Genomic DNA, 20228 nt, shown 5'->3' on the forward strand with positions numbered 1-20228 from the left:
ATCGGAGGCTTTCTTATTCTTCTTCCTTGCCCAAGCACTCCCCACTATTCAAAATTCCAGAGAAATTCTGATTCCCCTTCAAAGCGCATTAAAAGAGTGCAATAGATGTGTGGAACAGAGATATCACAGCCAGCTAGCTTCATTGTTGGACTTCTTTCATCCCTGCAAGTATCCTAGCAATTGTATTGAATCTTGCTATGCTATGAATCTTGCCTTCAAAAAATCCTGCAAAATCTCTTAGGAAGACATGCAGACATGTCAGCATTCTGGAAGAAGCAGAAACCACCAGCACTGTAGTGATGATTCCCCTCCCATCAACTTGTATGAACTGGCCACATTGTCCAAATGCCTGATCACCGTCTCCCAAAGCAGTTACTCCATATAGCCCAAAAAACTCATGACAACCCAGTTACTTTATTCTCAGTTCAAGAAAGGGCAATGAAAGAGATTTAAAGATGGGCTTAAAGCTAACCTAAAAAATGTGGAATAAACACAGAGAACTGAAAAGGCCTGGACCTCGAACGTTGTAACTGGAGGTCAGCTGTTACCAACAGTCTATGGGTTCTGAAGAGGCACGAATAGAGGGCGAAAGGAATAAACATGCCAAGAGGAAGGTGCATTATGCAAACCCTTGTCAAGACTGTCTTCTATCTGAAAATGTATGTCCTCACTGCGAAAGACTATGTGGATCCAGGATAAGTCTCCACAGTCACTTACGGACCCATCACCAAGACTCTACCCTTGGAAGATAATCATACTCGGCCATGATCGCCTATAGTATAGTAGTTATTAATCTCTTTAACAAATACAGACATTTAGTGGGGCTTTTAAATAGCCATGATTAGGATGTGCAGTTAAAACAAGGGTGGGTAACTTGTGGCCAAACAATTTTGGCTTGAACTTTCCAATATTCCTTACTCTTGATTATGGAGAATATGGCTGATGGGAGGTTATAGTCCAGAAATATCTGGAGGACAAGAAGTTGTTTGTGTTAGACATTGTACATGAGCATGAATAGACTGATGACACAGAAATGTTGGATGTTCTAGATGTTAAATGAATAAAAGCTTTACCACAGCTTCTAAACCAAAGTTTACCCTGCAGTGTAGTAACATGCCGCTCAGATCTGTGAAATAAGTGACAGTAATTTACTTCAGTTCAATAGGTCAAACAGAGCAACAATATATACAGTAGTCTCTCTGATTATTCACAGAGAACAGAGGGAATAAACAGACCTTTTAAAACAGCCTTTAAATATGCCTCATTGTCCTATAAATGATCAGGCTTCAGAGAGTCGGCAGCCATTAATTCCCTAGCTGTTACCTCTTTGCTCTCTGAGGTAAAATGCCTGCTCAAACCGTTTTTCTCAGCATCAAGCCAGAGACAGTAGCCAATTAGAATGTTGGCTCCTGGCATGCTTAGCCAATCAGCTGCAGACACATGTCTTTCCAGTCAACCCATTACATCATGGTGCCTTTTGCAAATCCCCACAAGAACTAATTCATTTTCAAGCACTCACCCAGTATAGGCATTTCCCCTCAAACTGCCTTTCTATGCAAAAACTCCCTTCTGTGAATTTGATCATGTTTCCTTTGAAATAAATTCCACTTCAAAAATGTTTGTTATCAAATATGTATGTATTGTTTTACTTTATTTACCGTTTCTCAAAGCTGAAGCTCAAAATGTTTTGCAGAATAAATGGATACAAATAAAAGTACATGGAAATTTTAAAAATCAACAAAATATTTTAAATGGTATTAAACTGTATAGAATTTAAAATATTTAGAACATACCAATTTAAAAGCAATGAATAAAAGTATAGCACATTAATACAATTTTTTCTGAAAAACGAATCCAAGGCTATCTTATTGAAATAAAAAAACCTACTCCTGAAGTACGAATGTGTCGTATTAAAATTCATCACATACTTTAATCACTTGTTGTTGTTTGTTTATGATAAAATTGAGAAGCTGTTTTATAGCCTTTTTTGATCTTAATTATAGCTCAGATTTAAATAGCAAGGGAATAACTTTATGATACTTTTTCCAAAAGAGAACAAAGCAGTATAGAACAAGAAAGGCATATCAGTGGGAGCCAATTAAAACAACATTATAGTTGCACTTAGAAAAAGCTTAAATTGAGCTGAATGCTAAGGTAGTTTGGAACAACAGGGATCCAGCCTTGAATTTATGAATGAAAACAGTGCTTTTTGAAATCTTAGTGATCCATTGTAAAAACTGGTTTATTGTAACCATTGTGCAAAGGGATCTTTGCTATAGGATTCCTTTGAACACTGATATTCCAAACTAAAATGATTACATTGTATTGTAAATATTGCTTTACTCTTTACTAGGTAAAGGGTAAAGGTTTTCCCTGACATTCAGTCTTGTTGTGTCCGACTCTGGGGGGTGGAGCTCATCTCTATTTCTAAGCCGAAGCGCCGGCGTTGTCCATAGACACCTCCAAGGTCATGTGGCTGGTATGACTGTATGGAGTGCTGTTACCTTCCTGCCAGAGCAGTACCTATTGCTCTACTCACATTTGTTGGTTTTTGAACTGCTAGGTTGACAGAAGCTGGGGCTAACAGCGGGCACTCACCCCGTTCCCTGGATTCGAACTGCCAACCTTTTGGTCAGCAAGTTCAGCAGCTCAGCGGTTTAATCCGCTGCGCCACCGAGGGATCTTTACTAACAGGAAAACAAATGGAAATGGTATACATGTGTATTCATGTCTGTGCACAAAGAGTGTTCAGAATTAAAACTATGCAGCAAGAAGCTCCCGGAGCACAAGGAAAAGCCAGGGCAGCTGATAAATCAACTTCATGGGGCTGTGCATCTGGATTTTATGACAAAAAACTCCTATTGCCCCTCTAGGTTGAATAGAAATTATGACAGTACCTCAGAGCCATTGATCAGTCAATCACCTCTGGGAAGAAACCCAAGAATTATGTGTTTTAAATCAGGTAAAATAAGTGGCTCACACAGGCAGGCTAGGCACCTTTACGAGAGAAAGGTTTGTGCTACTTATTGGTTTCAGTTCTCTTTTAATGAACAGATCACCATCAGAAGGCAAATTATGGCAAGTTAGAGTAATACTTTAGAAAATTAGAATTTAGGATCTAAACCCCAGAAAAGGAACTTATACAGAGAAGTAAGGTTCATGAAGCCCTGCTTTGTTACGTAAACCAGCAAAAAACAAAAAACAAAAAAACAAACCAGAATGTTTTTAGCCTGGACTGTGGATATAAATGTAATAAATAGACTTAGCGTCTGCTTATAAACAAAGAGTGTAGGGTTAGCTTTTGGTTCAGATCTTGCTTTTTTAGATCTCTAGCTACATCTGATACAGTTAGACATAGATCTCAGGCCAGGTTGAAAGTTCAGGGTTTTGTGCATTTTTACACCTTTTGGTGTAATAAACCAAAAAGTTACTGAGAAAAATAGTTTGGGACTAGCTTAATATGTCTCTTCCTCATACATTCTCAGGAACTCCATTCTCAGAGGAAAACAATCATCAAGAGAAGCTTGGACGTTACCCTTCCCATTAATGGCCTGAATATTTTAAAACAACGTTCGTTTGTTGATTTGATCTACCATATATACTCATGTATGTCGACCTCATGTATAAATTGAGGGCAGATTTTGGATTATGGATAAAAATTATGGATTTTTATAGGACCTATGGATAAATGGAAGGTCATTGAAGAGAGAGGAGAAATTGTCAGCCCTGCCCCAGGAGCCATTTGCCTTTGGCTGTCACTACTATTTCTCCACCCAGGCATTCAAAAGCAGCCCAATGGCAGAGAGAGTAGATTAGGATGGCACTTCTTTTAGGTTCTCCTTGGATTGTCTAAGGTCCTGTCCTTTACCAATCAACTCAGAGAAGGGGATAGTTTCTATTTTTTGAGAAATGTTAGGGTGCAGCATTCACAGTGATAAGTTGATCCAAGTTTTTTGGAGTTGATTTTTGTCTAAATTTCTAGTCTTATATATAAGTATACAGGATAGTTTTACACTGAATAGAACCGGAGCTGGACTAAATACCCCCACATTCATTAACAAAATATTCCACCTAATTGCTTGCTTTAGTAATTGTGGAAGTTAGCCAGGACTAGAAAAACAAGTTTATAAGGGAAATCATTGAAACAATTTTGAAGAACATTGCTATTAGTAAAGAGAAGAGTGGCTGAGGTTTCATTTGTAGTCATTCTATAACTGCTGGATCAATCTGAACCTAGATCTGCCATGCAACAGGTTTACTTTTTAGGCCCATTTATTTATGCACATATTCATACTGACATTCAAACATGCTTACAGCTTCTACCAAGCACATACCTCAAAGTTTATAATCTAAAGCCCTACAGTAAAGCCAACTCCATCCAAATGTAGACCATAGCAACTCACAACTTAAGAATTTAACCAAACCATTCCAATGAAGTGAAATCAAAATAACTAGAGGTCAACAGAACCAGAAATAATTTAATATGGGAGAAACTCAGAAGATAAATTAACAGAACACAATTTATCATGTACACTTCCATAATAAAAACATTCCGATGCATCATCATGTATGTGTATATAACCCATTCTGGACAACTCTCCCTCATAGGCTTTAGGTTGACGTCTGTATTTGCATAAGGAAACCTGCACAACTTTTTTTTCAGAAAGAGTTTACTCTGCAGCAACAAGAAACTGATGTTCAGAGATGTGGACATTGAGATAAATGTTTTGGCCCACAAATAAACCCACCATGTTTACACTGGGATCACTCTTGCAGAAACTAATAAAGCTGTCCAAAACATCAGGGGGTCATCACCTGTTCTGCTCTAAGATGATGTATGCTGACATTTGTCAGCCATGCTCTATTGCATATTACAGAAGACAAGCAGGAAAAATAATAAAATCTAATATCAGAAAGAGAAGCATTCAAAAACTTAGTGGAGCAAAATTATAGTCTCTGTCTCTCTGAGCTTAAGGTTGAACAAAACAATTTTTAAGAAAAACAGAAAAAAAAACTTTGGTTTTGCAAAAAATATTTTCATAAACATATGGAACATGTGGAAAGTTTATGCATTTCTTTCATATAAAATTCATCATTTTGGTCAAAACTGTGTGTTCCTTAAAACAGTATAGACTCCCCCGCCTCTCTCCTAGGCTGTTATTTTGAAGAAATGGGTGTGGTTGTGCAAAAGCTGTGAACTTTATTTTTAGAAACAATATTTTTTGTGCAAAGATCCCAAAGGAATACATTGTTCCCTCACTTATTATGGGGGTTACGTTTCAGGACCACTAGCAATAAGTGAAAATCCGTGAAGTAGGGACGCTATATTTATTTTAATATTTATATATTATTTTAGTAGTTATACACTATTTTAAGTCTTTATCAACCAATTGTGTGTTGATAAATTGCCTCCTTCTCCTCCTGTTGCCACTTGGGCTCCTTTTCTCTCCCTTTGGCTTCTCCTTCCTCCCTTCCTTAGGCTGTAAATTGTAATTTTTTATGATTTATAATATTCTTTCAGAGTTTATTGAAAAACCGCAAAACAGCAAATCTGCAAAAAGCGAACCGTGAAGTAGTGAGGGAATACTGTATATGCAGTACAGTTTCCTGATGCGTCTTGAAATGTGCACACAGTGCTTGCAAATTGCTCAGAAATCTCATCTATCTGTTCTTGTTGTCAAATGGGTTTCCCTGACTGTTGGTGAACTGATTTTTGGGTGGTAAATGCAAAACAGCCACAACATTTCTATTTATGAATTATGAATTAACAAATGTAAAGTGATTCACACTGGGGCAAAAAGTCACCTTATATACAAGGGTGAGTACTGAGTGGCCTTTACTGACCCAAGGAGGAGTTGTGACGGTTGGCTCACTGAAATGCCATTCCAGTGTATGTCATCTGGACATAATTGAAAAAGGAAATTTGAAAACTACCACTATATGATAATGAAAATAAAAGTGCCTTATTCAAATGTATAAATATTTTACTTAGTATGTGAAATGCTGCTATGGTCACTGAGCTTCAAAAAGCTGTGGCAGAGCTGAGGAAATATCAGTGAAAAAAACATTTATTTCATTCCAAATTACTATGGTATTGGAGAAACTCTTGGGGTAAAGGGCACAACATTTAAGTATGTTCAGTCATGCTTCCCTTGAAAAAACACTCTATGAAAGTCTGCAAGCATATGCATAGCATGAAGAATGTTTGTAGGGAAAGGTTTGTTCCGATCTAATATTTGAATTGAAGTTATATCATTCAGGTGGGTGGTTCAGGACAGATAAAGAAAGTGCATATACACAAAGTTCTCATTACCATAAGATGTAAGGCACATCCAGACAGCTTGCAAAATGCATGTACTCCTGTGTTTTTACCTAAAGCATACAAAGGATGCCTCATTAAGCACAAAGCAGGAAACCCTGCTTTGTTCCAAATTAATTTGACACCTGGAAAGACCCATGCCTTTGGAGGTGTGGGTGTTGTGTGGATTGGGCCCAGAGATCACATCTCTGGATTTCTGGGATCCTGGAGCCTAAAAACCCCAACACAGTCCCCACCCCTCCCCCAAACTCCCTACAATGCCTTTAAAAGTAAAAAAAAAAATACTTACTTGGCTGCCATTACCCTGCTGCAGGCTCTCTCCTAGTGTGTAAAAATGATGCACCAAGAGAAAGGGGGGGGGGGGGGGTTGCAGGGTAATGGCAGCTGGGTAAGTAATTTTTATTTTTTAAGGCTTCTTGGGGGGGGGGGGGTTGTTGGTGTCTGGGTGCTCTGCCAGAAGGTCTGGCTAGGCATCTGGACACCTCCCAAGGAAATCCTGGGATTTTTGCCAATGTGGGGACAGAAGTCTGGTCTGACCCGGGTTTTTAAAACCTGGGTCAGACTGGCCCTTTCCTCTGTGTGGAACTAGCTGTAGTCTCATGGGTTGGTCAGTGTGCATGGGTCCTGGATCAGGAATCAGTACTCACTCCTGACTGATACCACTTAACCACTCCAGGGGGTGTAGCTGTTTACCAACCGGTACCATACCGGGACACCATTACTGCTGCACTCCTGGTAAGCCACCAGACACTCCACCCTGGAAAAAGCACTGGCTGGGGAGTGGCCCAGCCCAGCCTTAAATAGGCTGCCAGCAGATCAAAACAGGAGCCCTGCCCAGCCAATCAAAGGGTGGGGTGGGGCCCACCAATGATTGGCCGACCAGCCAGCCAAGGTGTGTGAAACATGCCTGCCACAGGAGGCTCCTGGGAAGGAGCCTCCAGAAGCAGTGGCGGGCTGGAGAGTGCCCACCGCTGCAACATCCCTGCCCGAAAAGCTAGGCAGGGCATTTCACATAAAGGAAATTCACACAGAAGGAATGACTTACTACCTCATCACACTAGAGCATGAATCCACTTTAAATCCAGTTTCTGCCACCTGCAGAATTCTGGGGTTTGAAGTTTGGTGAGGCCCAAGACCTGTTTGGCTGAGCTGTTTAGAGCCCCCTCCCTAAAGTGGATTTAAAGTAGATCCAAACTCTAGTGCAATGAGGTTCTCTAACGTGTACCCATGTATTATCTCTACAATGTGAAAATCACTGCAGAGAGGGTATGGTCTCCATGGTCAGAGGCCAGAAGGCTTTGCATATGGTGGAATGCAGCATGTGATAAGGTAAGATCATAGGTTATTTAAGGCCTGACTGCCCCTTCATCTTTGTCATCCGCCCATCCATGGTGCATTATGGGTTTTCTGGTTGCTTTTGGGCTGAAGGCTGTGTTTGTAAATAGTCTGCCATTTGGTAAGCACCAAAGAGAGAATGTAAGACTTTAGTATATAACTTCATATTTCCTCTGATGAAGCTTGAACCCTATAGGTCCTGAGACATGCAGGGTGGGGACAGAGTTTACCTTTGAGGGTGACCTGAAGGTTTTGGTCTCATTTATAAAGTATTGAGACCTGCATTCTATGGTTGGACATTAATGAGAGTCAGTATACCAGTTACTTCAAAATACACACAGGTATGACTGAAAACTGATGCCAGACTACATCAACTTTTTGTCCCATTCGGTATAGCTATTTTTATACTTTTATTCCTGAATTAGGATTCATTTAAATGTTATCCCACCATGCAATAAAATTTGTTTTGATTTCTATATGACATGCCAATGAAATGAAAAAAATGCAGTCAATATAGGTATGGAAGATAACCATAACAAACTATTCCCCTTTCTTTACAACAAATTTAACATACAAACTGAATTGGATTCAAATGCCAGCTCGTTATATAGCTGGAATTCCTAGTAATTTTCATAAAGAGTATGACCCATGAAATGCACGAATAATATTACAAAATGTCATGGAGAGGCAAATTGTGCTGGTTGTATATGGAGGCAAATATATTAATGACAGCAAATAAAATGCTCTTGAACTAAGGGGAAGATGCATGCAATGTATGTAAATATTGCTCTTTTGGGAAAGTTTAATATGGAATCAGAAAATAACTTGAACTAAAACTCTTTCAATGTGAAGGGAAGTATGGAAATTAGAATGCCTTGCAGCAGATGCCCAAGGCTGTAGTCTCAAACATAATGTACTAAGAAGGAAGTTCTATTGAATCTTTATTGGACACAATAGGATTTACTTCTTAGGCCCCTTCCACATAGTCATATAACCCAGAATATCAAGGCAGAAGATCCCACAATATCTGCTTTAAACTGGGTTATCGGAGTCCACACTGGTTGAGGAGGGCTTTTGTCTTCAATATTTATTTTTAAATAAGCTTAAAAATATATTTATCCTAAAGTAGCTAGATTAGTATGTTTACAGGAATAGTAATACAATAATGTCCTTCTACTAGAACAAATGCTTCCTTAATAGTCTGAAAATAAAAGTATGATGAAAATAACAGATTTTCAAATAAGAATAATTATTCAAGCAACAGAGCATACTTATATGCAGTTTCATTCAAACAAATTTTAAAATCTGACTGGAATTGTGTTAAAGCATCATGAGCAGTGATGGCAGAAGGAAAAATAGGCATGTGCAGTGACCATGAAGTAAGTACAGCAATGGATAAATACACTGAGTTGGAAGAGGCCACATGGGCCATCTAGTCCAACCATCTGCCATGCAGGAAAGAGAGAATAGATATCGGCTTGGGATCCTCTTAGTGATTTGCAGACATGTAAGAATGTGCATCTCCCTTTTGGGACAAGATGCAGAGCCATACTGTCTTTTCAAAACAGCCCCCTGGTTTCTGTCAAGCCTTGCCGCTGTTGCTTCTCAACAGTGGGAAGCAAGGGGAGACAATTCAGACCATTAAAATATGGCTGCTCTGGGCTCCCAGGAGAAGAAAAAGAAGGATGCAAACTATCTGTGAAAGTACCTTCATTTCCAGTTGATACTTCATGGCAGGGGTCCCCAAACGTTTTAAACAGGGGGCCAGTTCACGATCCTTTGGACCGTTGGAGGGCCGGACTATAGTTAGCCACCGAGCAATAATAATTAAATAATAATAATAAGGATTGGAAGAGACCCCTTGAGCCATTGAGTCCAATCCCCTTCTGCCTTAGTGCACAAAAGGAACAAGCAAAGCACCCCTGACAGATGGCCTCCCAGCATCAATGTTAATAATAATAATAATAATAATAATAATAATAATAATAATAATAATAAACCCTTGGGCCATTGAGTCCAATCCCCTTCTGCCTCTGTGCACCAAAAGCACAAGCAAAGCACCCCTGACAGATGGCCTGCCAGCCTCAATATTATTATTAATAATAATAATAATAATAATAATAATAATAATAATAATAATAATAATAATAATAAGGGTTGTAAGAGAAGAAGAGACCCTTTGGGTCATTTAGCCCAACCCCCTTCCGCCCTTGTGCCGTGGGGGCCGGATTAATGGCTTCGATGGGCCGTATCCGGCCCCCGGGCCTTAGTTTGGGGACCCCTGCTTCATGGTCTGAATCTCCTCCTTCCCTCTCATTCCCATTTATAAGTGGCAGCAGCTCTTTCTGGGATTTGACCACAAATAGAGTAGGGATAGTAAGGACGCAGAAACATTTGGGCAGAGATACCCCATGATATAGGATCTTAGTTATTTTCCATCTTCCTTCATCACCAGTGCATAACCCTGTGGAAATGTGCATGTGCTAATGTAGTGTACCAATAGAATTCCAGCCAAAATTTTATTTTATTTTAATTTTCAAAAACTACTTCAGGGCACAATGTGTATCAAGTTATATTTATGTAGTAAGCATATAAATGGCAGCTTGGAAGGTGTAGTGTATCTGCTTCCTTCTTTTCTTTCTTTCTTTCTTTCTTTCTTTCTTTCTTTCTTTCTTTCTTTCTTTCTTTCTTTCTTTCTATGACTCTAGTGCATATTGGTTGTTAGATTTGTTGCAAATACCTAATAGAAAAATGTACTTCTAAAATGCACTCTTGCCATGCCTGGGATTTTTTGTGCTATACTGGAAGTTCTTTTAAACTTACTTTGAACAACTTCCAAACATTACTGCTTTTACAGACAGTAAAGGCTGGGAATGTAATTTTGTACAAGGAGAAATATTTAGAACGATTGCAAGAATTCTGTGCCTAAATTCAATGAGGCTTAATCTTTCTACGTGTACACAGGATTGCAGTCTAATGTATGTATTGAACACTGCTAGAAAAGATAAAACGCCTTTATACACACACATACACACACACTCAGGTTAAGTTTACATTTATATTAATCTATACACTTCGGTCATTGTGTGGGTACCTCAAGACACCTCTGCTGACTTAATTCATCATCCTACCTGACAAAATATTATTCTTGTGCATATAAATGGAGTCAATAATATTCCCCAAGCTTTAATTGTGGTATATTTCCCAACCATTTAAATATGTTCATGGTATACTGCACTACTGGTTGAGTTACTTATTTTAAGTCCATTTCACTTCTGCAATTTAATAAAAATAATATTTTTATTTCAGGGTTTTGTTTTTGTTCCAACATCTTAGTCATTTGATTACCTGGCATGTTATTGTAAACCAAAATGAAAGAAGCGTGAATTTCTGCAATTGACCGCTACTGTAGAAAAGTGCTGACTTACAGGGTGAATTTTCAGAGACTACAGGGAACCCATTTCTTCAACAGCTATGCAACTGAACAAAAAATCCTTTGAATGAAACAAACTAAAAGCTAATACCACTGTATATTTTCTTTCAAACTGTGGTATCTTCAGACAGGTTAATAATGCCCTAAGAAATCTTTGACACACACAAATTATTACTTCGTGAAAAAGAACATAGTTCTAACACCATTGTATTAACATTTATTCAGAGCTTAATCTTACTAATTTCAGTGAAAGTGATTTCTGAATCAATTTCCCCAGAATTGCAGCCCAAGATGAGTAAGTGCAATCTTTGATATTGACACTAAAATTTAATGTAAAGTTGAAGATGACTGTACAGTACAGTCTATTTATCTTGACATAATCATGGGAAAGACCCATTAACAATATCTATGCAAACATAGCATCACTGAAACAGAAGACAGGCTTATTTGATACTTTACACAGATGTAAAGATAATTTCTTGTCAGTGCCATTTTTCATCCTGTTACAATCTTTGGCCCAAAATGTTTAATATTGTTTTCAAAACATCTTTGATTTAAGATGCCGGTGAGACCAAATAAATAAATAATCACTTTATAGATCATGCCTGTTAAAAACAAAGGCAACAACATGCTTGCGCACCTACACTAGAGACAGTCAAATGTAATTGAATCCTTGGGAGGAGAAAGAAAGAGAGAAGTAAAGAGAGTAAGATAATAGCTCACTTTGTACTTCAAAAGCCTTATGGAGTTAAATAGCAATAAGAAAAGATTTTCACTTTGATACAAAACATGTTTCTTAGTCTTCATCTAAATCAATAGATGTCACTTCGAAGAGAATTTGTTCAAAATTATGGTGCTAGCCTATTGAAAGCTATTTGATTTTTTTGTATTAACACTAGTACAGATATTTCTTTTTTTAAAAAAAAAGTATTAAAAACTTACCTCTGTAGCACCAGGACCTCCTAGCTTTAGAAATATGAACAATACAAAAAATAAAATATAAGAAGTCTTAAACATTTGATGAAAGAAAAGAAAAATTCTTTTGACTTCTCGGCTTCCCCAAAGCATTTGCAAGCAACTATTTCCTGCCAGGAAAAGGCACTTACATTTTTGGGGTTTGAAAACTCACAGTGTGTCAGTGCTTACTGCTTGCTATTTTGGGTGTTCCTAGTAAAACACAGACTCTTTTGTGCAAAGCATCATAATGCTTCTATGATGTTCAGACTGAACCCAGAATTAAAATGTAGCAGGATGGCTCTAGTGAGGAAAGCACAAATTGGATTTCCTCCTTCCTTTTCTTATTATTCCTCCCCTTACTTTAGGGTGAAAAACACGACAAATGTCAAGAGATGAAATGATAAAAGGGATAAACTCTGCATTTAAAGATCAGTCAATCATACATATCACACAATATACAAAGCATAAAGGCATAGCTCTATAGTATTTTAAAAAGCAGCAACAACAGACCACAGCTTTTTCTTTTTTGCCCTGAAATAGTAGCTTGTCAAATGTTTCAAACTTGTTATACACTATGTTTTTCCTCCCAGTTATGTGGATCCACTGTAAATAAAAATTTGTGTTTGAGTTTGCAAGCCAAACTGATTGTATCTCATTCTAAGCAGATGTATTTGAATGAAATATCAAATCTGATTTATCAGTAAAATGCTCTGTACTGTTTTTATCATGTTGTAAGCCACCTTGAGTCCCACTGTTGGATAGCATAAATGAACAAGCTAATAACTAATAAAAATAATGAAATAAATCACAGTTAGGGTCCTGGTTGCTATATTTGTTGGTCAGACAAATTGTTATCTAGGACTGCATTTATATAATAGTACAAAAAACATTTTCTCCTTTTATACTATTATTATTATTATTATTATTATTATTATTATTATTATTAAACTTTATTTGTACCCCGCTAGCATCTCCCGAAGGACTCGATGCGGCTTACAAAGGCCAAGGCCTCAACACACAATATAACAATACAAAACAAAGGCAAATTAAAAGAATTAAAACAGTATAAACCACAAGCAATAATAATATGCTAAAACACAATAGAACTGGGCCGGGCCAGAGTAATGGGTACAAGATTAAAAGTGCTGATGTGACAGGTGATATATAAGGCTTATAGGGCAAGTGCAGAGTGCGATATGCGATCTTAATTCTAATAAAGTGCTTATGGGACTTGGTATTGGACATTTCCTATTAATCTGGGAAGGCACATTGGAACAGCCAGGTCTTCAAGTTCTTTCTGAAGACTGCCAATGTAGGGACCTGTCTGAGACATGTTAATTGCTATTGCTATGACATGTTAATTCCAGTTTTCTTTTTAAACAAGAACTAAGTGTGTGTCTACACTGAAGAATTAATGTAGTTTGATACTACTTTAATGAACATGACTCAGTGCTATGAAATCCTGGATTTGTAGTTTGGTTAGGCACCAACACTCTTTGTCAGAGAAGGTTGAAGACCTTCCAAAACTACAACTCTCAGGATTCCATAGTATTGAACAATTGTGTAAAATCTGGAAAAGATTTACCTGCTAATTCACTCAGTGATGTCTCCATCACTGAGTGAATTAGCAGGTAAATCTTTTCCAGATTTTCCAAGTACACAAGCACTGTACCACCAAATACATTAAAAATATAGATGCATTCTGCAATTTTCAGACATGTTCTCATTAGTACATTTTGTAAGAGGATGATGTCCTTATCCGTGTCAAACAATGTTTTGGGGTGCAGAGGCTTACGGAAGCTAAAACCTTTCAAAAAAAAATTGAAGCCTTGCAAGCACCAAGGAAACACTAATGCAACAAAGGAAATCCATATGACTGTGTAGTTTCAGGGCATAAAAATTGAAAGGAAGTGAACAGGGCAAATGCGGGAAGTTATGGCTATGCAGCCAGAAGTCCTATTCATCTATCTCCAGAAGTGGAGTGCCCAGTAGCTTGGGGATGGAAAAGCAAACTGGAAGAAATTGACAACCATAGTACGCCTTCAAGAATATGCATTCTTGAAACTCACTGCAGCAGCACTTTTGACTAATCACACCATTGCCAATACTGGAAGAAAGAGCTTTCTTGGGGCTATTTAACAGGAGTTCCCCACTTATAGAAAGCCTAACAATCTCTTAAGAACTGGTTTAAAGTGATTTTGAGACAATGTCAAGCAATTAGGGGTGTTTCCAATTGTGGTTAAGGAGCTGCTAATGTGCACCCCAAAGGAGCCCCGGTGGCGAAGTGCGTTAAAGCACTGAGCTGGAGACCGAAAGGTCCCAGGTTCAAACCCCGGGAGCGGCGGGAGCGGCTGCTGTTAGCTCCAGCTCCTGTTCGAAAACATGCCAATGTGAGTAGATCAATAAGTACAGCTCCGGCAGGAAGGTCATGGCGCTCCATGCAGTCATGCCGGCCACATGACCTTGGAGGTGTCTACGGACAACGCCAGCTCTTCGGCTTAGAAGTGGAGATGAGCACCAACCCCCAGAGTCAGACATGACTGGACTTAACGTCAGGGAAAACCTTTGCCTTACTAATGTGCACCTCAACTCTTATGCGGTAATCTCCTATGACTCTGGAGAACAGGGCTCAAATCAGCTGTCGGCAATGGAAAAACACTGGGTGACCTTGGGAAAATCACATTCACTGCACTTCAGAGGAAGGCAAAAGGTAAAACCTCTCTTGCAAAGAAAATCCCCACAATAGGTTCAATTTAGGGTTGTCATAATGATTTGAACATACAGAAGAAGGAGGAGAAATACATTTAGGTTTTGTGCAGAGCACTAAGATAACACTCCTATATACATTTAATGTTGCTAGTCGACCTTATTGAGCATCTGCCTGTTCAGATGCATATGAGCCTGCTACATGAAGGATCATATTCTACATGATGTCTACTGAAAGGAAGGTTACATTTCAAGTCGGTGCTACAGTTGTGATTGCATCTAAACAATGCTGAGCCATTAGTTCACACATTGATTGTACCTGGCATTTGTCATCAGTCAGCAAATAATGGAACCCCTATTCAGAAGTTATTGATGGAACTTGATAAAGTGTCTACCCTGTTTCCCCGAAAATAAGACAGGGTCTTATATTAATTTTTGCTCCCAAAGATGCACTAGGTCTTATTTTCAGGGGATGTCTTATTTTTCCATGAAGAAGAGCTCACATTTATTGTTGAACAAGAAAATGAACATTTATTATATACTGTAAAGTAGTTGTCATCACAAACCAGCATAACCAGACAAACTATGAATCCTATCAAGAATTTCTTGTTACTACCATTATTTACATGTACAACAATCTATGGTACCTCTTGCAATTTAGGTTTCACAAGGTTTCCATGCTGATATCTCTATATTCTAGTTTCAATGTAGTCATGAATGATGAATAATATAATATAATAATAATAATATAATAATAATATAATGATATACAATATATTAATGAGATAATATAATATAGGATATAATAATAACAGAAAATGATAATAATATGGTATTAATAGGATAATATAATAATGGGATATAATAACAGAATAGCATAATATAATAATAGGATAATAGAATAGAATAATAGAATGGAATAGAATGATATAAAATATATTAATAGGATAATATAAAATGGAATATAATAATAATAACAGAATATGCTAATAATAATAAAATAATAATATGATAATATAATAGAATAATAGTATAGAATATAATGATATAAAATATATTAATAGGGTAATATAAAATGGAATTTAATAATAACAGAATAATATAATAATATGAAAATATAATAGAATAATAATAGAATAATAATATAATGATATAATAATAATAGAAAAATATAATATAATGATTTAAAATATATTAATAGGATAATATAATAATGGGATATAATAATAGTAACAGAATATGATGATAATAATATGGCAATAGAATAATAGTATAAAATAATCAGTTTCATGGCATAGGATAGGAAGATGAGAGGAGAATCCCAATGCGTCCTGTACCTTTAAGGAGCGAAAGCAGCAGGACGAAAGCCCTCTTCCTTCCCTCCCTCCCACCCTCCCTTGCCCTGGCTCCAGGAGCCAATCAGCAGCCTCTGGGAAGCAAGGCAGCATGGCCAGGAGGGAGACGGAAGGAAGGAAGAAACGGCAGCAGCCACGGAAGGTTCTTCAAGCCTCGGCTGGGGGACAGGCAAGGAAAGGCAAGGCAGGGAGGGAGGGAGGCACAGAAAGCAAGCACTTTCCCTCCCTCCCTCCGGTGTATGAATGAGTGCTGGTTCTGCCCCGCAGACATGCTTCCCAATGGAACTCTGCTGCAGCCTTAGTTGCTAGGTCCTACTTTCAGGGGAGGCCTTATATTTAGCAATCCCCCCAAACCCCTGCTAGGTCTTATTCTTTGGGGAGGTCTTATTTTCGGGGAAACACGGTAAGTATAGTATACTTGCACAGGATATCTCCTTACTAGTACTACACTTGAGGTGAAATGGCATGGGACACAGACAGGTGATATCAAGGATCTGAATACTTTTATCCATTCATGGTTGTGGATAACCTAGGAGAGAATTAAAGAAATAACTAAAAGATGTAAAAAAAATATAGGCAAAAATAGGAGAAATGAAATTGAGGAGGAAGGAGAAACACACAGAGAGAGCTTCTGTGAAACATACATTACTCATAACACTCATGATGTACCATGACGCATATATGACATAGATGTTCCTCAAGTCAACTTTGATTATGGCAACTTTACCATAGGATTTTCGTGTTTATTCATAGAAGGTTTGTCATTACCATACGCTAAGGCTGGGGCCCCCTCCACACAGCTGAATAAAATTCCACATTTTCTCCTTTGAACTGGAATATATGGCAATGTAGACTCAGATAGCCCAGTTCAAAGCTGATATTGTGGGATTTTCTACCTTGTTATTCTGCATTATATGGCTGTGTGGAAGGGCCCTTAGACAATGTGACATGACAAGGTTACCCATTGAGTTTCCAAGGCTGAGAAGGGGATTTGAATTCTGGTCTCCTGGAATTTCAGTCTAGAATTCAACTGCCACCTCATTTTGACTCCCTAGATATAACATGATAACTGCTTTAAAGTACTTTTATACTCTGGCTTTAAACTGTGTGCAGTAGCTTTCATTCCCTATGGGGTGAGAATGGACACATTACTGGATTTGAGGGAGTCTCAGCTCTCTTTTTAGATTATGTATAGTGTGTGAGACTGCGTTATAAAGATTTTTAGAAAACTGAAGTTTGTTCATAACATATTTGATATACTACTAACGGGGATTGATCATTGGGAATAAATGTAAAACAGCTTTGAAAGAGCTCCAAAAATACTGTCCTTTCGCTAAGTAAAATTCACCAGTGGTGGTGTTAACCATTAAAAGTTTGCATATCTTAGACTTCAAACTATGTATATTTGAAAGTTGTGCTCCAGACTAGGGGCAGTATTTCTTTTGTTTCCCCCAGCCCTAAGCCTTCAAGCAGCCTTGTACATTTTCCTCATCATAAATTACAATCCACCCATAATCACCATATACCTATAAAGTGGAACCACTTTCTATAACCACTGCTGCCTACTAAGAAAGTAACTATCTTTTTTAGTATGAAGAGAGCCACCTGGGAAGGTCTAAAGATTAAGAGATCCCCCATTTACTACAGTTCTACTGAGCAAACCGTCTGCAGACAGCAATTTGTATTGCTTCCTCTTGCTTTAATTGCTCCCTTGTGAGAAAATGAGTAGGAAAGCTTTTATGTGAGCCATCTACAATTGCATTAAATCCACTGTTTATAACTATTATAACTTTGCAAAGGAGGCTGAGAATGAATGGGAAAGGTATTGGGAAGGTCGGTCTTGAAGTTGATGTTAAAGATCAAACTTCTGCTATCCTTTTTGGTGTCTACAGAATTTCTTGGCTCAACCCATTAGCATGTTTATATTAGTCAGGTAAAACAAGGTATATTTAATTGTAGGCATTCTGTTGAGTGTTTTAGTGACACAATATAGGAATTATCCCCACATATTAGCCAATCCCCACATATTAGTCATATTAGCATCCAAGAGAGCCAAAGAAGACCTTAAGATCATTGGGGGGGGGGGGGGAGGGGTACCTAGATGCTGTTTTTATATTTTTATGTTTTAATATCTTAATGTTAATGGTTTCAAATTGTATTTATATGTTGATTGTTTCTATTGATTTTTGTAATGTTTTATTTGCTTTGTATAATGTGGCATTGAATTTTTCCCTAAATGTATGTTGTACGCCACTCTGAGTCCCCTGTGGGGTGAGAAGAACGGGATAGAAATGAAGTTAATAACAACAACAACAACAACAACAACAACAACAACTGTGGTAGGACCTTCTGAGATTGCAAATGTCCAATGTTATTCAAGATCTAATCTGGTAAAGCAGGGGTCTGCAAACTTTTCAAGGAGAGGGCCAGTTCACATTCCCTCAGACTGTTGCGGGGGGGGGGGGGGGGAGACTATTGTTTTAAAAAAAAATAACAAATTCCAATGCACACTGCCCATACCTTATTTGTAATGCAAAAAATAAAAAATCGCCAAAGAACAAAACAGTACTTAAAAGGAAGAACAACTTAAACCAACATAAACTTACCAGTATTTCAATGGGAAGTATGGGCCTGCTTTTGGCTGATGACATAATTAATAATTAAGATTATTACTGTCATGTGCCTTCAAGTTATTTCAGACTTTAGGGCAGGGGTAAATGATCTTGCAGGGCTGCACAGGCCCCTAGGTCTTACTTTGGGGATCCCTGTGGTAAAGCATTACTGTGTCATCTTATTTCCTGACAGTCTTGCGAACAGAAGACTGTGCACAAGAAATAGTGTAAATTGCACTTATATCGCACCTCAGAACCCACCTTTCAGGATTTATAGACTCTGGCAGATTTATATAGGGAGACACTGTTCTTCAGATAGTCCAGACCTAAGCCATATAGGATTTGACAGCTTATGATCAGCACTTTGGATTTGTTTCAAAATGAATCAAAAACAACTAGTGTTTCAACAAGGGAATTATATGAAGTCAGCATTCTAACTAAAGCATTCTAGACCTGATGACATTTTCACTGGATTTGCCTCTGCAGTGCAATATGTTTTTAAACCCAGTACAGTTTTTAACCCGTGTATTTACTTATTCTGATATCATTTTAAAAAAAATTATTATTGGTTATATATGATGTCTTGTCTTTTTGTTTTCTGCTTATAAATGTATTGTGACTCGATTCTGTTGTGGGCCCCACAAGTCCTTGTGGAGAGGGGATGGAATATAAATTATTATGATTAACTATTATTTGATACACAACAAAATTAGTAGACAGCAAACAAGATCACTATGCTAGCTGTTGTATTGGATCACACATCAAGCACTTCCCAAGTGTCTAGGACTGTGTGATGTATCGATGAATAATGTGTGCAGATCCGAGTAGGGTGGCCTTTTGCAGCTGACAGAGGGTAATTTTTTCAGCACCGATTGTGTTTAAGTGCAAGTCAAGGTCTTTAGGCAATGCACCCAGTGTGCCGATCACCACTGGGGCCACTTTAACTGGCTTGTGCCAGAGTCTTTGCTGTTCAATCTTTAGATCTTCATATTGTGTCAGCTTTTCCAGTTGCTTCTCTTCAATCTTGCTGTCACCTAGGATTACAACATTGACGACCCATACTTTGGTTTTTAACATGATTGTGAGGTCATGAGTATTGTGCTTCAAACCTCTGAATTCAGAAGTCCCAGAGTAGCTTGACGTGTTTGTTTTCTGTAACTTTTTCAGGCTTGTGATCCCACCAGTTCTTTGTCACAGAAATATGGTACTTGTGGCACAAGTTCCAATGGATCATTTGAGCAACGGTATTATGCCTCTGCTTGTAATCTGTCTGCATGCTGTTCTTGCAGCAGCTGGGGATGTGATCCATTATTTCATCTGCTTCCTTGCAGAGTCTACACTTGGGTCCTTTCGTTGACTTTTCAGTTCTGTCTTTGATGACATTTGTTCTTGGGCTGCAAGAATCAGGGCCTCGGTCTCCTTTTTCAAAGTTCCATTTGTGAGCCACATCCATGTTTTTTCCATGTCAATTTTGCTCTCAATTTTTCCCAGGAACTGTCCATGGAGAGCCT

The 20228-nt window shown here is 38.0% G+C and overlaps 1 protein-coding gene across 1 annotated transcript in view; it reads right to left on the reverse strand.

Moving 5' to 3' along the window:
• LOC100567780 (cadherin-19) overlaps positions 1–12283 on the reverse strand; it is an 88551-nt gene extending 76268 nt beyond the window's left edge. The window contains exon 1 of the mRNA XM_003219698.4: positions 12030–12283. The gene's annotated coding sequence lies outside the window, so the exon portion shown is untranslated. The remainder of the gene's footprint in view (positions 1–12029) is intronic.
• Positions 12284–20228: the final 7945 nt, after the last annotated feature.

This window comes from Anolis carolinensis, chromosome 4, assembly GCF_035594765.1.
Source record: "Anolis carolinensis isolate JA03-04 chromosome 4, rAnoCar3.1.pri, whole genome shotgun sequence".
Classification (NCBI taxonomy): Eukaryota; Metazoa; Chordata; class Lepidosauria; order Squamata; family Dactyloidae; genus Anolis; species Anolis carolinensis.